The sequence below is a fragment of the Gasterosteus aculeatus genome, chromosome 6, assembly GCF_964276395.1.
Source record: "Gasterosteus aculeatus chromosome 6, fGasAcu3.hap1.1, whole genome shotgun sequence".
Classification (NCBI taxonomy): Eukaryota; Metazoa; Chordata; class Actinopteri; order Perciformes; family Gasterosteidae; genus Gasterosteus; species Gasterosteus aculeatus.
The window spans coordinates 6,207,343-6,224,092 of NC_135693.1; the positions used below are offsets into that span (position 1 = coordinate 6,207,343).

General features: G+C 44.7%; 1 long non-coding RNA gene across 2 annotated transcripts; it reads left to right on the forward strand.

The window, feature by feature from the left end:
• The first annotated feature begins 831 nt into the window (after positions 1-831).
• Positions 832-9,048, forward strand: LOC120820273 (uncharacterized). Of its 2 annotated transcripts, XR_013467856.1 has the most exons (4): positions 832-1,131; positions 1,699-3,769; positions 6,367-6,417; positions 8,729-9,048. It is a non-coding gene; the product is annotated as an uncharacterized LOC120820273 (long non-coding RNA). The 2 variants fall into 2 exon arrangements; XR_013467855.1 differs by having other exon boundaries at positions 832-3,769.
• The last annotated feature ends 7,702 nt before the right edge of the window (positions 9,049-16,750 follow it).

Below are 16,750 nucleotides of genomic sequence, written 5' to 3' on the forward strand. Positions count from 1 at the left end.
AGGACTCACAGTCGGTCGGCCCTCGCTAGGACAGATGGCGAGTTTTTCACACATCCAACGACAGTCTCCGCAAAACTGGTAACACGGGTTAACGTATGTCGAAGGGAGGGGGGGGGGGGGGGGGGGTATTGTTTCTGGACCCTAGGCAACATGCTCTCTGAAACTGTCAGCACTAAGTGGAGTGAACATTAAAGTAGGAAGCCAACTTTTTTTTTTTTGCGGGGGCCCAGAGGTTTTGCGGGGGCCAAGGCTTCGCGTGTGCCCCCGTGTGCCAGCAGGAAAACGCCTGACAACTGTACAGATCAGCGCTTTTTAAAAGTCAACAGCTGCATGCCAGCGTGAGCCCTCAGATCTGGAAAAGTCAAATACTCACCTGCTCTGTGGGGTGAAATGCTAATAGTAGCTTCTTCACAAACACACCAGTTATTAATGGATCAAACCACCCGCGTGTCTGTCATCCCCTCTGGCGATATGACAAAAGCTGCCAATCTCTCCGTTGTCTGTCTGTTTTCTTTTGCTAACTGCTTGATTAGATGTTTGCACTTGTCAGTTAACAACAGGCTTTTTTTTTTCTCTTCCTCTCTACAGATTCCTTCTTTCACACAAACCCACACACACCCTCCGCATCAAGTTCGGGCGAACAACACAAAGGTTCCCATGCTGAAGGCTGATAAGTTGGCCTCCCTCCCACCGCCGGCTCCTCTCTCCTCCCATGCACGGCGAGGCGGTGTGCAAACCTCTCCCGTTTTGGTGTGCGCGTGTGCGTGGGCAGCTGGGGGGAGGCAAGTAGGAGGATGAGGAGGGCGATGAAGGCCTTCGCTCCCTTTCTTGCTCTTGCTGCCATCGCTGCTCACAATGAACACCGCCACGCAAAAAGAGCCCCCCCCCCCACCCCCCGCCCTCCCCCGCCCGCCTCCTTGCCCTTTAGTTTGATTTACTACATGAAGGAAATAACATTAACTTGTCTGTGCGCCCCCCCAACCAACTCTCTCTTTGTTCGCAGGTTTGTTTACTATTCTCTGTATGGAAAATCCTTCAGGAATGTGGAGGAAGTGGGTGTTTCTTCCAGTAGCTTGAGCTTTTGATGAGGAAGGACGGGGGCGGCTATTCCAATATCCCACAATGCTTCAGGTGGTCACGCAAACAGTGTGTATATGTGTGTGTGTGTGTGTGTGTGTGTGTGTGTGTGTGTGTGTGTGTGTGTGTGTGTGTGTGGAGGGGGGGTTACCGAGGCAGCATGGCCTACTTTGGGTTGCATTAATTAAAGGGGTTACTCTCCACCTACGGACACTTCATCCAATTATCCGTGGCCAGTTATCCAATGGATGGTAATTTGTCCTTGAAAAAACATACAAACGATTTAGTTTGAAAGGTTGAGAAAACCATCAGTTTGTCATTTCCAAACTGTTTCCAAGATCAATGAATTTTCAACTTCCAGGCCAACTTGGAAAAAAACAGTAAGGTGCTTATTGAAGCATTTGACAAACCTTAAACCTTAAAGCTGCTGTAATAAGTACAAACTGCTAAATACGAACAGAGAGTGTATATATATATATATATATATAGGTGTTACATTCATCAGGTGGCTGGAAGCAGGGCTTCAAATCAATGCGAATGTCGATCCATGTCTACTGGATTTGTACAAAAGGTGCATTTCCCGGAATAACTTAACTAGGACATTTGTCCACCACCTCCTAGACGACGCGTCTCGAGCTGCTTACCTTCGAGGGATTACGCGACGACAACAATGCAACGGTAGCAGCAATGGTAATAATGCTATTAGCTCCTGGCATCTATACAGGGAAGAAATGAACTGTTTACAAGTACTGGAGGTCACGACCTTTCTGTTATAAGCAACTTATTTAAGCGGATGCAGCTCTCATCCCCCACTGCAAACCCCCCCCCCCCCCCCCCCTTGCACACACACAGCCCTGTGAAAAGGGGCTGAATCATCTGTGCTAATGAGGGCCTTCAATTTCCATGCTGCTCCAATTCTGACTGTGTCTGCGTCTGCTTTGACCACTAAAGAGGCCCAGCTGCCCGCAGAAATGCCTACAAGGGGATGCCTGCCTCCCAACTCCATGCTCTTTTGTGTGCGTGTGTTTTTTTACCAGCATGAAAAAGTACATTACACAACTTGTTTGCGTGAGTGTTTGTCCAAGCTAGCAGCAGCAGATGCTGCGACCTCCTGGATCGTGACCTCTAAAGTAAATCTGGTTTTGAAGTATTTGCTTGGAAAATACGACCACCGCAGTTTGGTGAGCGAACCTTTGTGTGATGTTGCCGCTCACCCGACGTGACCAAACCCTGTAGGTCTACTTTGGATGATTGAAACTGTTATTGCAGCATAGCCAGTCTAATCACAGAGGCTTCTATGGTTGTGTGTTTGTGACTGCACAATGGCGGGGGTCCAGGCCTTATCCGCGCGTGTCCGTCTATCTTTGCAGGTGATGATCGGATCTCAGGCGGCAGCTCGTGTGTGATTGTGTTTGAGGAATCCGGCCCCCCCCCGTCTTCCAATCTGTCCATCTCTCAGCGCTCTTGTAGCGGCGGATGAGAGTCCCGCCTCTCTTCAGCAGGTGATCACAGGACTTGTGTTTCTGTTTTCTTGAAAGAGGCCTGTCACACTGGTATGTGGCCGCACTGTTAACACACACGAGCCTGTTTGTAGAGCTGGTTACTGGACCTTCTTTTGATATGTAGCAACGGATCTTACTGTCTAACTTTATTTATGAAACTATCCCAATATTGTTAAGAAAGTATGAAGGAATGCTAAGAATGTACCAGGTGACTCTTCCGGTTGCAAAAACAAGACTGTTTGTGTGAGAATAGGACTTTGTTTGATTAATTGCCTCAGTCAAGATGGAAAACATGAGTTTATGGTTTCAATTGGTAGTTTTCAGTCTTTTCTGTTCATAAAAACGAGTTGTATCCTTTTTTTGTCATCTAGAACTGTCTTATTCAGATCAGTTGTACTTATCTTATCCCTGCTGTGTCCCTTCTGGTTGCAAAAAATAAACTGGCAATGGACAAAAACCAAGATGTCTACAGACAAAAGCCGAACATTCTACTGAAACTCCGCCCACCATGTTCTGTGCATAACGAATTCCCCAAAAAGTTTAGATTTTCATTTGTCATTTTCTAATCAGACCTTTTAGTTGTCTGCCCAGTCTCCCAAAAACCCATATTTCTCATTTTCAGATATATGGCTGTAGATGGAAGGTATGGAGGGACATTAGCAATCAGTTCGTAGTGAAACCAGACTCTACTTGCCTTGTCTTACCAACCTCAAACCGTATTGTTACTCACTTACTTACTTTTTAGAAGCAGCACCATTGATCGGCCAGATGGACTGCCACAAAATTAATGTTTTCAACCATCATGTGCTCTATGACACCTAATGATCCCATTAGTTTTCCTCCACTGCCACCAAAAGGTAAGTCATTTGGTACGTGTTTTCCATAGTGTGGAGAGTTTGGACAGAGTAGCGTTGTCTCAGATCTAACGGAGCTTATTTGCACTTACCAGATATTACATTTAGAAACACTTATTATTGTGAGCGCACTTGTGAACTCAGGATTAGGAAGTGTAAATAGAGAACAAACTAAATTGAGGCACAGCAGCGGTGTTATCGGCGTCTTAGTGTCGTTATGAATAAGATGTGCATTAGCATGGACGGCTGAACTTTTCAGAGCGTTGTTTTGCTCTCTTTCCAGACATCCTCAACGGTGACGTTTGGCTCCTACGAGAAAAAGTCGAAACAGAAAAGGTCGGTCGCCCCCATTGTTCACCGACAACCCCCACCCCTCCCCATCAAGACCGACGCACCCAGTCAGGCCCGGCCCCACATTTAGCCAGTGTTTACCGTTATCAGATAGGTCTGTAATCTGATCTCTAGGAGAGGGGAGTGGGGGGGGGGGGGGCTGAGAAGATACAGGAGATGGACAGTGGGGTCACGGTCAGGAGACAGAGGAATAGGGGTTGCATGTGAGTGTGTGATTCAGGTGGGTGGTGGCTGTAATTGCTACCTTTAGAGAGAATGGGTGTTGCCTAGGGGCCTGTCGAGGGGTGGGGTTCTTTAACCAAAGCAACACATCGCCGACTTAACCTCTTGGGCTCCATGGCTCAGGGTGATGAAGAAACTCCCAGTGTCCCCTTTATTATTACACGGCTTGTGGGAACCTGTTTACAAAACTCCCTCCATCCGTTAATGATTGTTTGTATGTAAAAGAAATTATCCTTTTTTTCCATCAGCGAATCGGATTTGTAGGCAAAGAAAGAGGAATATCAAGAATAATTTAGTCGTTATGCTTGAGAACGCTTCTCTATAGTGTCCGTAACAGTAACTTCAGCTGTACACTGGTAGTTTTGACATTAGCAGGTAAAGTGTTTTTCGATGGCTAGCCATTATAATAGAACATCCTGCATCAAAAATTGACTGAAGTCAATGAGCAACGGGCCGTAGAAGCCCGCTGCGGACGACTCGGTCTGCAGATACCTGAAGTGAAGTGTGTTCAGCATGCCGTTAGACGCTGCACTGCGTCCCCGACAACATAATAACTCCATGTGTGCAGACCTTAAGAGCAGTCACTGCGCACGTCGTGTAACCCCATCTTTTAGCAGACAAGAGGCTCCACCATGTAACGCACCCAGAACCATACAACCGCAGCACATGTTGTGGGTTAGCATCGTTTTCAGTGTTGGGGATTAATATACTTTTGATATAATTATTAACATGCGTAAACCTTTTTTTGTTACTCCCATAGGTTGGATTAAATTGTCGGATGGATTTCTACCCTCCACGTAGTCTCGCCTCCAACAGATAAATGAAAATAATTCATATTGTAAAGTTAGAAAGCTAAAAAAAAACATGAAAAATGATTCGTAATAACAAGAAGGGTCACTACATCTCTACACGGCTGGCTTTGTCTTTGCTTTCACATCTGTAAACTGTTAGCTGTGGGTGCAAAAGGACCCAGACGCTTCCCTTGACCCAGCATCTCCTACCCGGTCCCACAATGCAGCGCTGGTGCCAGGGGAGTGTAGTTGTAGCTCGGTTCATTGTGTTTCCAGCATGCAACCTCTACAATGGCATGAAAGACGTCTTGCTGGGGGAGGTGGGTGAGGGAGGAAACCGGACTAGCTGGAACGCACTGAGCCCAGCGCGAAAATATATGTTTTGTTCACTTTTGTCTCGCTATATCGTAACAATACCGACAACAATGCAGCTTTGGTCACAATGCTTTACCTTGATCCCGGGGGCCGCGGTTGCCTTCTCGCCATCACAGAGACTTGTTGTTTCATAGTGTCAGTCAGGCTTTGACTTTACTTTCTGTCTACTTATCATGGCTCATCCTGCTTATACAGATGTGATAGTATAAAGCAGACGTCGCTTGGGGTGCAAGAACACAGCCTGACGTTCTTGTCGCAGAGCTATAAATACACAAAAATGGCATGCTTAAAAATATCTTCATTCTGTCTTAATGCCTTCCTGTTATTTATGTTTGAAAAATATAACAAGATCGCGACGTCCCAAATGCCAAACATACACAAACCAAAGGGGGAGACGTCACTGCATCTACGTGCCCTTCTTAGATACAGTGTGTGCAGGACACAGTAGTAAATCTTTAATAACCTCTTAAAAAAAGGAAAGATGTTCAGTGATTATCTAAAATAGTTTATTATATTGAAAAGTCTTTCAGAAACTCTCATACATAATGTACTGAAAGTGATTATATATAAAATATATATTGAACATGCAAGCAGGTTTATATGCAAACAAACCTGCCAGTTGTTATTTTGATTTGATTGATTTAGGTAAATCACAGCAGAGGGTGTTTTTATAGGTGAGTCACTCATTGCGCCAACCGCAGGCCCGTGCATGTCTCAGAACATCAGTTGGTAACCTGTAAAGTCAGTCATGATGAGTACATGTGCCTTAACAGGAACACATACATAATGTCGGTGAGGGAGTGTGAGTGTGAACCAGAGGTGAACGTATGAGTCGTTACTCAAGCTTTCTTGCAGTTTTCCCCTTGTAGAAGTGAAGGTATTAAACGCGCACTATGATCGTTTTCAAAATGTCAAAGAAGTATTCATAAGGACTGAAAAATGAGAACAAACCTTCTGCGAGTCCATAATATCAGTAATAATAATAACAAAAATCAATATATCAAAATTATAAAAACATTATTTTACTTAAATGAAGGAGGGGGTATTCAGCAGAAATTCTTATTCATTATTGCATTACATATGCACTACATTACATTACTATTTATTGTATGATTACTTTACAACTAAGGATTGTGTTTTTGGTACAGAATCAATCATCCATAACACCATGTAACTGTCCACATGTATCCCAAGCTTTTTTGACCCGACCTTCCACCTGCGGCTCCTGGGGACACACAGCTCACAGTGAGTGCTTTCAGAATTCTGATGTTTAACGTCGTAATCCACCAATCACTGATCTTTTAAAAGGTCAGAGGTAACTCCTTTGGCTCTACCCTGATTATATGTGTTCTTAAGTGGCAATTGATTGACAGACAAGCACAGGCAAGTTCCCCCAACGGCATCAAGTTAGCCTTGAGGCAGCGCACTCAGTCAGAGACATAAAAACATATTGTTTACACACACACACACACACACACACACACACACACACACACACACACACACACACACACACACACACATAGATTTATAGCTCTAGTCCTAGAGCCATGGCTTACTCGCTGTCTCCTCTAAATGCAGCCGCTCACCCGGAACATAATGACCCTTGGAGAGGCAGCCATTCATCGCTACCCGAAGACTATTTAGTCGCCGCGGAAAGCTGCAAATTCACGAAAGGAGTCGTATTATCTGGGCTTCCCATAGGGCGTTCTCGCACAATCGCCCCCCGGAGGGCAATTACATATCTGTCAGAGCCCTTCGATCAACAGATAACGCGGCCTAATCGCAGTCATCTATTAAACCACTTCCAATCAGACATAATTATACACCAGGTTTAATTATTTCTTATTAGCTTTACATAAAAGATGTTTGACCTTGTTCTCTCATCTTGTGTGCTTTCAATAAATATCCTTATGTGACCAAAGTACCTCGCATAAGGGAGGAGGAGGAGGGGGGGGGGGGGTGCTACCATTTGGGTAGGGAGTGTGTTGCACCTGCATTAACAGTTTGGAATTGCTTAACATCAGGCCAATCGGCAAATCCACCGGCCGCTAGCTGAAGTCACAGGACATGTTGCTGTGGTTCCACGTTGCAGCTCCATGAGTGAGCGTTGGATCCTTCCATTAGCCTGCTTCCCTCCGGCTCCCCAGCTCACCTAATCTGTCAAGACACAACTCAAAGCCACGGAGGGGACACGCTGGCCAAATCAAACCTGTTCTTATTGTTTGCGGATCAACCAGTCAATTAGACTGGAACGGATCCAGTCATGTGTTAATGATCCAATGCAGCGAGCAGGTAGAGTCTTGCGTAGCCGCGCCTTCAGCAGAGTTCACTAGCTGTATGGTTATGCTGGCAGTCTCCCGCCAACTGGGAACTCCGTTTTTGATTTGATGTTCAACGTTTTTTGGGGATGAATTGGCCCGTGGAAAAGAAGACATCATACTCATCCGTGTGTCCCGAGTAAATCATTTTGCTCTACCAAGTTTTAAAGCACACTGATATATTTAGTGAGGTTGTTTTGACAGGTAAACAGTGCATGAAAAAATATATTGACTTGAGCTAATGTTAGATTTCCAAGAGGCCAAAATGGGCCCAAGAGAGCCCCCGAATCCCCCAAGGCTGATTCTTCGATTGATGCCAGACTCAACAAATGGCATGTCAGAGTCTGTCCAACATTTTTGGGTAGAGGCAGTGCTGCTCTAGAGGCAGTGCTGCTCGGACTATGGGGGAGCCAGCCAAAGTCTGAGACGATTAAACCGCCTCAAGTAGCCATTGAAGAATGAATAGACCTGCAAATTCTAGCACCTTTTCAGAACAATACAGTAGTGGTGTGGGTGGAGGGGTGTCAGGCACACTACATAGTGTTTGAAGTCAGAGCCAACCAGCCATGACCGACACTACTCTGCAACTTTCCACATTACAATGTCTATGAAAACACTCATGTGTTCATTCGTTGTGAACTTACTTTGTGCCAAATGTTTTCCATCAACCTTCAAAACAGCAACCAAATCATCGTTTGGTTGCCTCTGAATGGTGCCATATCCACTTTTGCGCACGTGTCGGCCAAACGCTGTCATGAATGGATTTCCTAACCAGATTAAAGCCACATTTTAGACATACGTTTTAGAGCTTGATGGATGAAGGATTTTACTCATTGGGCATCTGGAAGTTGTAAGGTAAAAAGAGCTGATAGTAGTGAGATGTACTGTGTTTACAGTGTCAATTGTGTTTCACTGGTTTTAATCACTGGGTCTGGATTTGTTTTGCAATGCGAAGACCTCTGCTGATAACTTGGCTACTGGTAAAAAAAAACACCTGAACAATGAACACTGAGGAATCCTAATTTGGAGAAGAAGGTGGCGAATACAGCAACTCCCATGATACCAAGCAAATTTTGTGTTTGATCACTTACACATGGTTCAATATTATATTGATGAATGTTAGTCTGAATGATTTTCAGGCCTATTATTCTGTCATATTTAATGTATACGCATTGGTATGTTCCTTTTAATTTACAAGAATAAAATGTTGTTTTCTGTGTTTGGGAACGCTGCAGGGTGGAGACTGGCCATGTGACTCCGCCAATGGCGACGCGATCTGTCAGCAATCAGCAAACCCAGAAGAAGATAGAATCAGTAAACGGCAGTCAAGTCAAGCAAGACCGACCCTAAAGTCTTCTTTTTGGAGGAAGGGGGAGGTTCCAGCTTCTACACAAACGGAGCCTCCTCTGTCATCACCACCACCACCATCTTTGTTGATTCAAGTTACAATAATATGTGGTCCAACTACGTGGAACTATGTTCTTACGGTCTTAATTGCTGTATCAATCCGCATGTTAAAGTGTGTATTTATATGTGCTTCGTATTTGTATTTTTAGGGCTGTCAATAGATTAAAAAACAACTAATTAATCGCACATTTTGAGATTCATTTATCGTGATTAAACGTTTGTTTTTCTTCAAAAGTTTAAAATCTTACAAGTAATGAGTAATGAGAAAGCGTGTATTTTTGACACTGTTGTTTGATTGTGTTCTTTTGAACACAAAAATACACTCGTGTGATCATCTTGGAAGCAGAATTCCAATTCCGCAAGGTGGATGTTGAGAGAGAATCGGCCTAGCAGCTAGCTTAGCCTGGCGGTGCCTAAAGTGGTCAGTTTGCCACTCAACCCCCTTCTGTTTGACACGTGGAGGAATTCCTCTGCTCAGTTCTCCGCTGTACGTCGGCAAAAAGAGGAGCTGCAGGGTGACATCAGAATACAAACTGTACTCAAAACAATCGGTTGCTTCCACGCAAACGGCAGCTTTGGCCTCGTCTACCGTTCCGGCCCTTCACCTCTAATTCGTGGCCAGCATTATCATCTTCAGGGGATGCGGGTGGTCACGTCGTGCCTCTGGCCTCAACCTCCAAGTTGACCACAAATTATTAATTTCACACCAGCTTCCATATCCTCTTTCTGTGTCCGGCCCGTGTGCCGTTGTCCGTCTCTCCTCTCTTTCCCCTTCGGTGTTGTTGGTGATGGCTGTTTTTCTTGGCAGGTGACAAGGCTTCGCCGGTGGTTCGGTCGCAGTGACAGTGCACATTTTCCTTTCTCTCCCCTTCCTTTTCCCCCCCGACAGTCTATTCTTGGCCGCGCGTCCTCAGCAGTTTACAGGAATTGCTCTCCTGAGGCGTCGCAGCTGATCGTTGTTCCATCTCCCCACCACTACATCACTGCCTCTGAATGTGTGACCGATCAGGCGCATGCATTTTTATTTTTTGGGCCCGTCTGATCATTCAATCAGTGTGTTTTATACACAATTCCAGCCGTTTAAGTAGTTAGACTTGGTTCTGTGGATGTGTGTGTGTGTGTGTGTGTCTGTGTGTGTTGCATTGTGTGTACGTGTGTGCAGGTGGGTGTTATGATTAGCCATCCATCCCCAGAGCATCTGTTCTTTATTGCGGCTCAATGGAAGACAGATAAGAACACAACAAACGGATGCACAATGCTTGAGAGACCCGTGCCGCCCCACTGGGGGAGCTAGAGATTCATGACAGAGAGGATAAACCTCCCAGTTTTTCCATCTCTCCACAACCCCCCTTTTCTCACCAGGGACCCAAAAAAAACGAACCAAATAATTTTTTGACGATAATTATTTTGATTTGTGTTGGCTCTGCCTCGGTGGCAGATGGGTGGGATTTGCCACATAGAACAATACAATGCGTGCCAGAACTATTAAACGATTATTTGAAAGTCAGTTTGTTGAACTTTTCCATCGCTGGCAACTTCGCTTGAGACTGTTTCAGCTTTTACAAGGGTGTAAACCCCACCTAACCTGCCGGTACTCAGCAGGTCAAAGCGAATACTCAAGATTATTAGACTCAAGCTTGTTACTCTTTTTGTCTGTTTCCATTTGTATCGTCATTGCCTTTGTTTCTCCCAATGAACTCTTTTCTCTTCCTCAATTTGATCTAATAACCAACTAATAAAATCTGATTTTTTTTTTAAAAGACGGACTAACTGTGAGGGGTGCGTGGGAAGGCAGGACTCAAATGCAGCGTTTGAGTAACAAAAGAAGACTTTAATAGTCAAAAATCAAAAGGCAAAAGGCCAACGGGCCAAAACACACACAGGAACAGGGGGCAAAAAGGCAGGCAGGCAGGAACGAGGAACATCCAGGACGATAGACAATGACGCGACAAGTGACACAAGAGACACACGGCTTAAATACACTAGGGAGGTGCAGGTGATTGGACACAGGTGGAAACGATCAGACAATCACAGGGGATGACAGGACAAGGCAGGAAGTCAAGTTACCCGGGGACACGAGTGGCAGAAAACTACAAAATAAGACAGGACATGAACCACTTTTTAGATAAAGAAACAGTAAGTACTTGCTAAAAACTCTTTTGGGTCAATATAGATGCATATTTTGGTTAATATTCTGTCAACTACATATTTATCACAGAACAAGAGCACATGTAGAAATGTTATTCTTACAAACCATTTCTGAGAATAGAGTGATTGACGTATTTCTGTGGAACAACCTTCAAAGTTAACATGGCTGTGGTTTTGAATTATTACAGAAAATAATAAGCCTGGTTATACAAATATACAATTGACATTTTTCACCAAGATAATCTTCACAAATGAAAACCACTTATACTATTTTTGACTTCAAATCATTAAAGTATAAACTAACTCCACCGCGATCTCATTGGTGGGAACCGCGTAGGAAGTCTGTGTAGCCCGGCACAATTCATTTAGACAGCAGGGTGTAGATTTCTAAAACAATTTGATTTGGTTGTGCATGGTGCATTTTGGCTGTGACTAAAAAGTAGTGTAAACAAGTTATGATGCTAATCGCGAATAACCATTACCATAATACAGGTTAGCTTAGCTTTCATACTGTGAGCTCTGCCTTGAATTCAGTAGTCGATACGAGTGTCGACATGAAGTAGACTTATTGGTTAGCTGAGTTATCTGATTCAGGAAACCTCCATTTGTGACGGAATGAGAGAAAAGAGAGATCAACCCCACCAGAAGGTTTACCTCCATAGTAATCTACGTCAACGTAATGGATAAATTATACAAAGGGTGACAGCCTTTTGTGAATGTCCATAGCGTGCCGCTCAGAGCAGCTGCCAGGTTGATGTTTTCATGTTTTACCCCACGGGGTTCGAATCACGGTCGTTCCGGTCCTTCATTTAATATATTTTCTTAAATAAATGTCTTCATACGTGGCTGTGATGTAATGCTCACTCATACAATCCTAAACGCTGGATGGATATGCGTTTTTAAGATTTTCGGCAATATGTTTATGAATGTCTGAGGAATCAGGAAACAGAGGCAGACACGGCTGCTGAATAAACACAAACAGGCACTCGTAGGGAAACCAGGAGGTTTACAAACCGGTAAAGCGGTTTCCCGCGTCGGCTCGTGCTGTGGATTGTAGCTGCTTTTTCATAGATAGATAGATTGATACTTCATTGATCCCTCAAACATTTTGGAATCACAGCAGCATGTACAGGGAAGAAAATATAATAAAAAGATACACATTATATACAATATAATAAGATCCATCCATCCATTGTCAGACCGCTTATCCTGCACACAGGGTCGCGGGGGGGCTGGAGTCCATCCCAGCCAACTTCGGGCGATAGACAGGGTACATCCTGGATTGGTCGCCAGCCAATCGCAGGGCAACACAGAGACACACAACCATTCACACTCACATTCACACAACTACGGGCAATTTTTAAAGTCCCCAATTAACCTGATCCCCAGAGCATGTCTTTGGACTGTGGGAGGAAGCCGGAGAACCCGGAGAGAACCCACGCAGACACGGGGAGAACATGCAGACTCCACACAGAAAGGCCACTGGGCGGAATCGAACCCAGGACCTTCTTGCTGTGAGGCGACAGTGCTAACCACCACGCCACCGTGCCGCCCCTATAATAAGATAGAAATATTAAATTATTAAATTAAGTTAAATAAACTAAAACTGAAACAAAAGAATAACCTTCCAAAAGAGACAATAATATTAATTTGTAAAAGGAGTACCACTACACCTAGCAGATTCACTTGTTACCATGTAGCTACATGGGACGGGTGTTACATCTGTGAAATACAAAAATCAAAAAACATAATATTGAATATTCATCGACGGATTTTGTATCATATCACAACAAAAAATGTCCAAATTGTCGAACTGTAAAAAGCCCAATAAAGACAGCAAGAGAAGGAGCTAAATGTGTTTAAAGGAGGCATGTGAAAAGTGAATAAGACAAGTCCCGGGATTGACACTTGAGGAACTCCTCAGTTCAGAGAGCCAGTCGGACACTTTCTCAGCAATGTATGAAAAACAACTGGTGATTAGGCTCCCATGAGAGCCATCTCTGGGCCGTACCTCTGACTGAAAAGACTAAATATCCCACCGTTCCCCCTCTTGCATTGCTTCATCCCCCCTCTGTCCTCTCGTTTCTTCCCCTGGAGCACCTCTCATTTTTCCAGATGGTCCTTTAACACCAAACATTCATTCTGCTTGGGCAGCAGGAAGTCAGGCCTGAATGGGACAGTGGGACGTGAATGCGTCCTCCTCGGATGCGGATCCACCCAATGGAAATGAATTGGATCTCTGGGTTCCCTGGGATCTTCCAACTGGCCACGAAGCCAACTAAATGAGTTATAGACCTTCATTTTAACTGCCTTTTGCTCTGCTACACTGCTCACTGTTTTCCCCTTTTTTTGTCTGAACTCGATTTCAAAATGTCAGATGGTTTCATTTTCATCTGGCTTTAGTTGTGCTTTATTTAAACCTACAGTATTTTCACAAATTTCATTTGAAGACATGAAAATGTGACAGAAATGCTAATTCTCTCTCGACCTTCCCCCGCAGCATCCGAAGTCTGTTTCTCATAGCCGCTGGAGCGCCAGCCTGCGTCACAATCTCCCTAATGTCAAATGAAGACTGCAATGCACATGACTTGAACCAAGTGCTATTCAGGTAACAATACAAATCAGGTGCAGGTCCTGTGCTGCAACCTCCCTTTGAAAATGTGAGAATCTGTTCCTGGAGACGACGCGGTTTACGAATACGCAGTGTGTAAAACGTAACACCGCTCACAGGGACTTTTTCAATTGAAGCCTTGCGCACACGAGGAGATGTTACAGCGGAAACCCTGTTCCAGTTTATAAAACATTGTCATGGCATTAACATATAGGCTTAACATTTAGTTGAATATATTTTTTTCTTCTGCTGGCCGAGAGTTTGATGAAAAGACTGACATCACTATCTTTCCACCATTAATATGCAGAAGAGACTCGAGCGCGCTGCCGTGCCCAGCTGCTGTTTGTACAAGTGAAACCCCTAATTAGACGTGTTAAGAGGTAGATTTTGTTACCTTTGGGCAGAGAACACTAGTTAGCTGTTTCCTTACGTTTCCTGTCTGTATGCTTGGTTCGATAAACAAAGCGAAACTAGACCGGTAACTTAGTTGTGCTCATGATATTGTCTCCCATGAGAGTAGTAGCAACCCCTGAAATATGAGCGAAACATCTCAGATGTGATATCACAAGGATTTGGAAAATTAGACCAATGTCGTTTGTTGAAAGGCTTTAAGCCAAAATAATACGCAATCTCATCCCTACTCTTTCGTGAGTAGCTGCTTTCCTGGTTAACGCTGGGAAATAATTGCATATAGTTTTAGACGACAAAAGCTCCTGGTTGGAGTTAGAAAGTAAAATAAATACGCTGTTAACGTGCGTTGCCATCGAGGCGCTGAGGGGCCACTGCTCGAGCGTTCGTATTGGAGCCCTGGAAGTGATACCGGGCTCCCGTGTTTGAATGCATGTAGTGCAGCCTGCAGTGGAAGTACGTGTGTTCATGTTTGTGTGCTCGTGTTGAGAAACAAAAGGACCCATGAAAGTGTTCTTGCATGAACATACCTGTGTAATTCTGTTAATACTGATTGCAACACTTGTGACAGGCCTGGGCGTGTGCAGTCGGTGCAGATGTTCCGTATGAGTGTTTGTGTGAGTGTTTGTGTGTGCGTGGGTGTTTGTGTGTGTGCATGAGTCAGCGGTTGGAGGTTAGCTGTAGTTGCTGAGAGACACCCAATCGTCAAGTAAGGACACAGGCCTGCCGGAACATCGCCAAGGGCAAAGGTCACACTCTCACACTTTCCTGTTGCCACACACACACACACACACACACACAAACATCTGTACTACAGTGTGAATATAAAAGGTACAGCAATTTTGAAAAACGTTTTTGGGAAGAAGCACCGGTGTTTGAAGAGCCCAAACAATATTTAGGATGTTTTTTTCTTTGTTTTCCTGCTTTTTGTAAAGCACTTTTTAGTATTAACCCAATGACATTTGGTATTATAATGTTTTAGCTGTCAACTTTTGGGACAAAAAGACACTAATACACACAAAGACAAAAGAAAGTGTCCTAACATGACAAAAGCTCTCCTCATCTTTTGTAACACAGTGACCCGGATGATGAGCGCTGGCTGCCTCCGAGTCTGCTCGCCGTTCAATCAGCCTGTCTCTCATTATGGAGAGGTAGGCGTCTCCATCCTTTGTCCGTGCTGGTTGGTAATGCAGGTCTTTGATGAGTCATGTGTTTATAATGGGATTATACAGGTTTTATGGAAGGACTGCTGTGGTTAATAAATGCACGATTGTTGCTTCTTGGTTCCCGCTTTTTGAGCTGGCTGACGGGGGAGAGCGAAGCCTCCCAGCCTGCGTGCAAAAACGAGCGCATGAACGCATCTCGGGTCTGCAGTCGCTGCGTTAAGACGAAACCGGCTGCGGGAGCTCCCTTCATGTGATGGGCCTGCTCGTAAATCCAAGAATAAGATCGGTTGAAACGGCACCGCTGTGTTCGCACTCCCACACACACACACACACAAACTCCCTCATACACACATCTGTAAAGTATCATGGCTCCCACCACCAGGGAAGTATCCCTCTCTTGAAAAATAGATACCAATCCTCATCTGTGAGAATGAGAAGCAGCAGAACGTGTAAAGACAGGGGGGAACTGTCCTAATAGGAAAACACCAGAGCATTATATTCCGCTTTCATGAACTATTGGTCGGGAACCCAAAATGAATCGGGGGTTTAGCTTAATTTGTCCCGCATGTAAAGGAACACCAAGACGTGTCAACAAGTGTGTTTCGGTCATTCATTGTCGAACACAGCTCAGCAGTGCAATTTAAATTCAAATTGATCCTTCTTCTCCCTTGAACAATTTGGGCTTTTATAACTGAACACAAGGGAGAAATATAACTGTTGCTTTCATCCTGTTTTCATATCCATCAAATTAAATGGTCTTTTTGTGTGTTCATCCAAACGAGTAAACCTGTGTTCAAACTGATCAGAATGTGGAATGAGTGCAGGCTAAGACCCATGTGTACGTATGCTTGCGTGCATGCATGTGTTTAGATTTTGCGGTCCACTGGTTACACATATCTCAAAAAACACACTCGCGCTTTGCACAAAAGGCTTCGGGACGGTGGTGATTGGCTGCAGCGTGGGCGCACTGATCCACGGTAAATCCTGGAGATAAGGGGAGAGAGAGAGAGAGAGAGAGAGAGAGAGAGAGAGAGAGAGAGAGAGAGAGAGAATCCAAGATGGAGAGAGACAGACGGCGAGAAAGATCCTGCCAGATTGAGAGCATTCCTGGCTTTATTGTGTATGATGCAAGCTACTGGCTTCTTCAGCCCATTGACCGCTGAGGAACGAACGCAAAGACACACAGACACACACGCACGCATCTTCCTCCCTGATCGCTCGTTTTTGCAGACAGCTCTCAGCTGGCCTGGACTACGACCAGCACCACTGACTCCTAAAGTAAACACACTGCTGAGTTATTTCAATCTTATCACCATTCGCTTTTTTCCGTTACCCCCCCCCCCCTCAGGCCCAGCTCAACACACACACACACACACACATCCAGACATTAACCCTCCCTTGCTCTACCGCCCTACATTTTACAGTGTGCCTTGGAGTGTTTTACAGTAAGGGATTGTCCCTGGTGTGATTTATGAGGCCTTGGGTTGTGGCATGTTAATAGCAACCGTACCACCGTT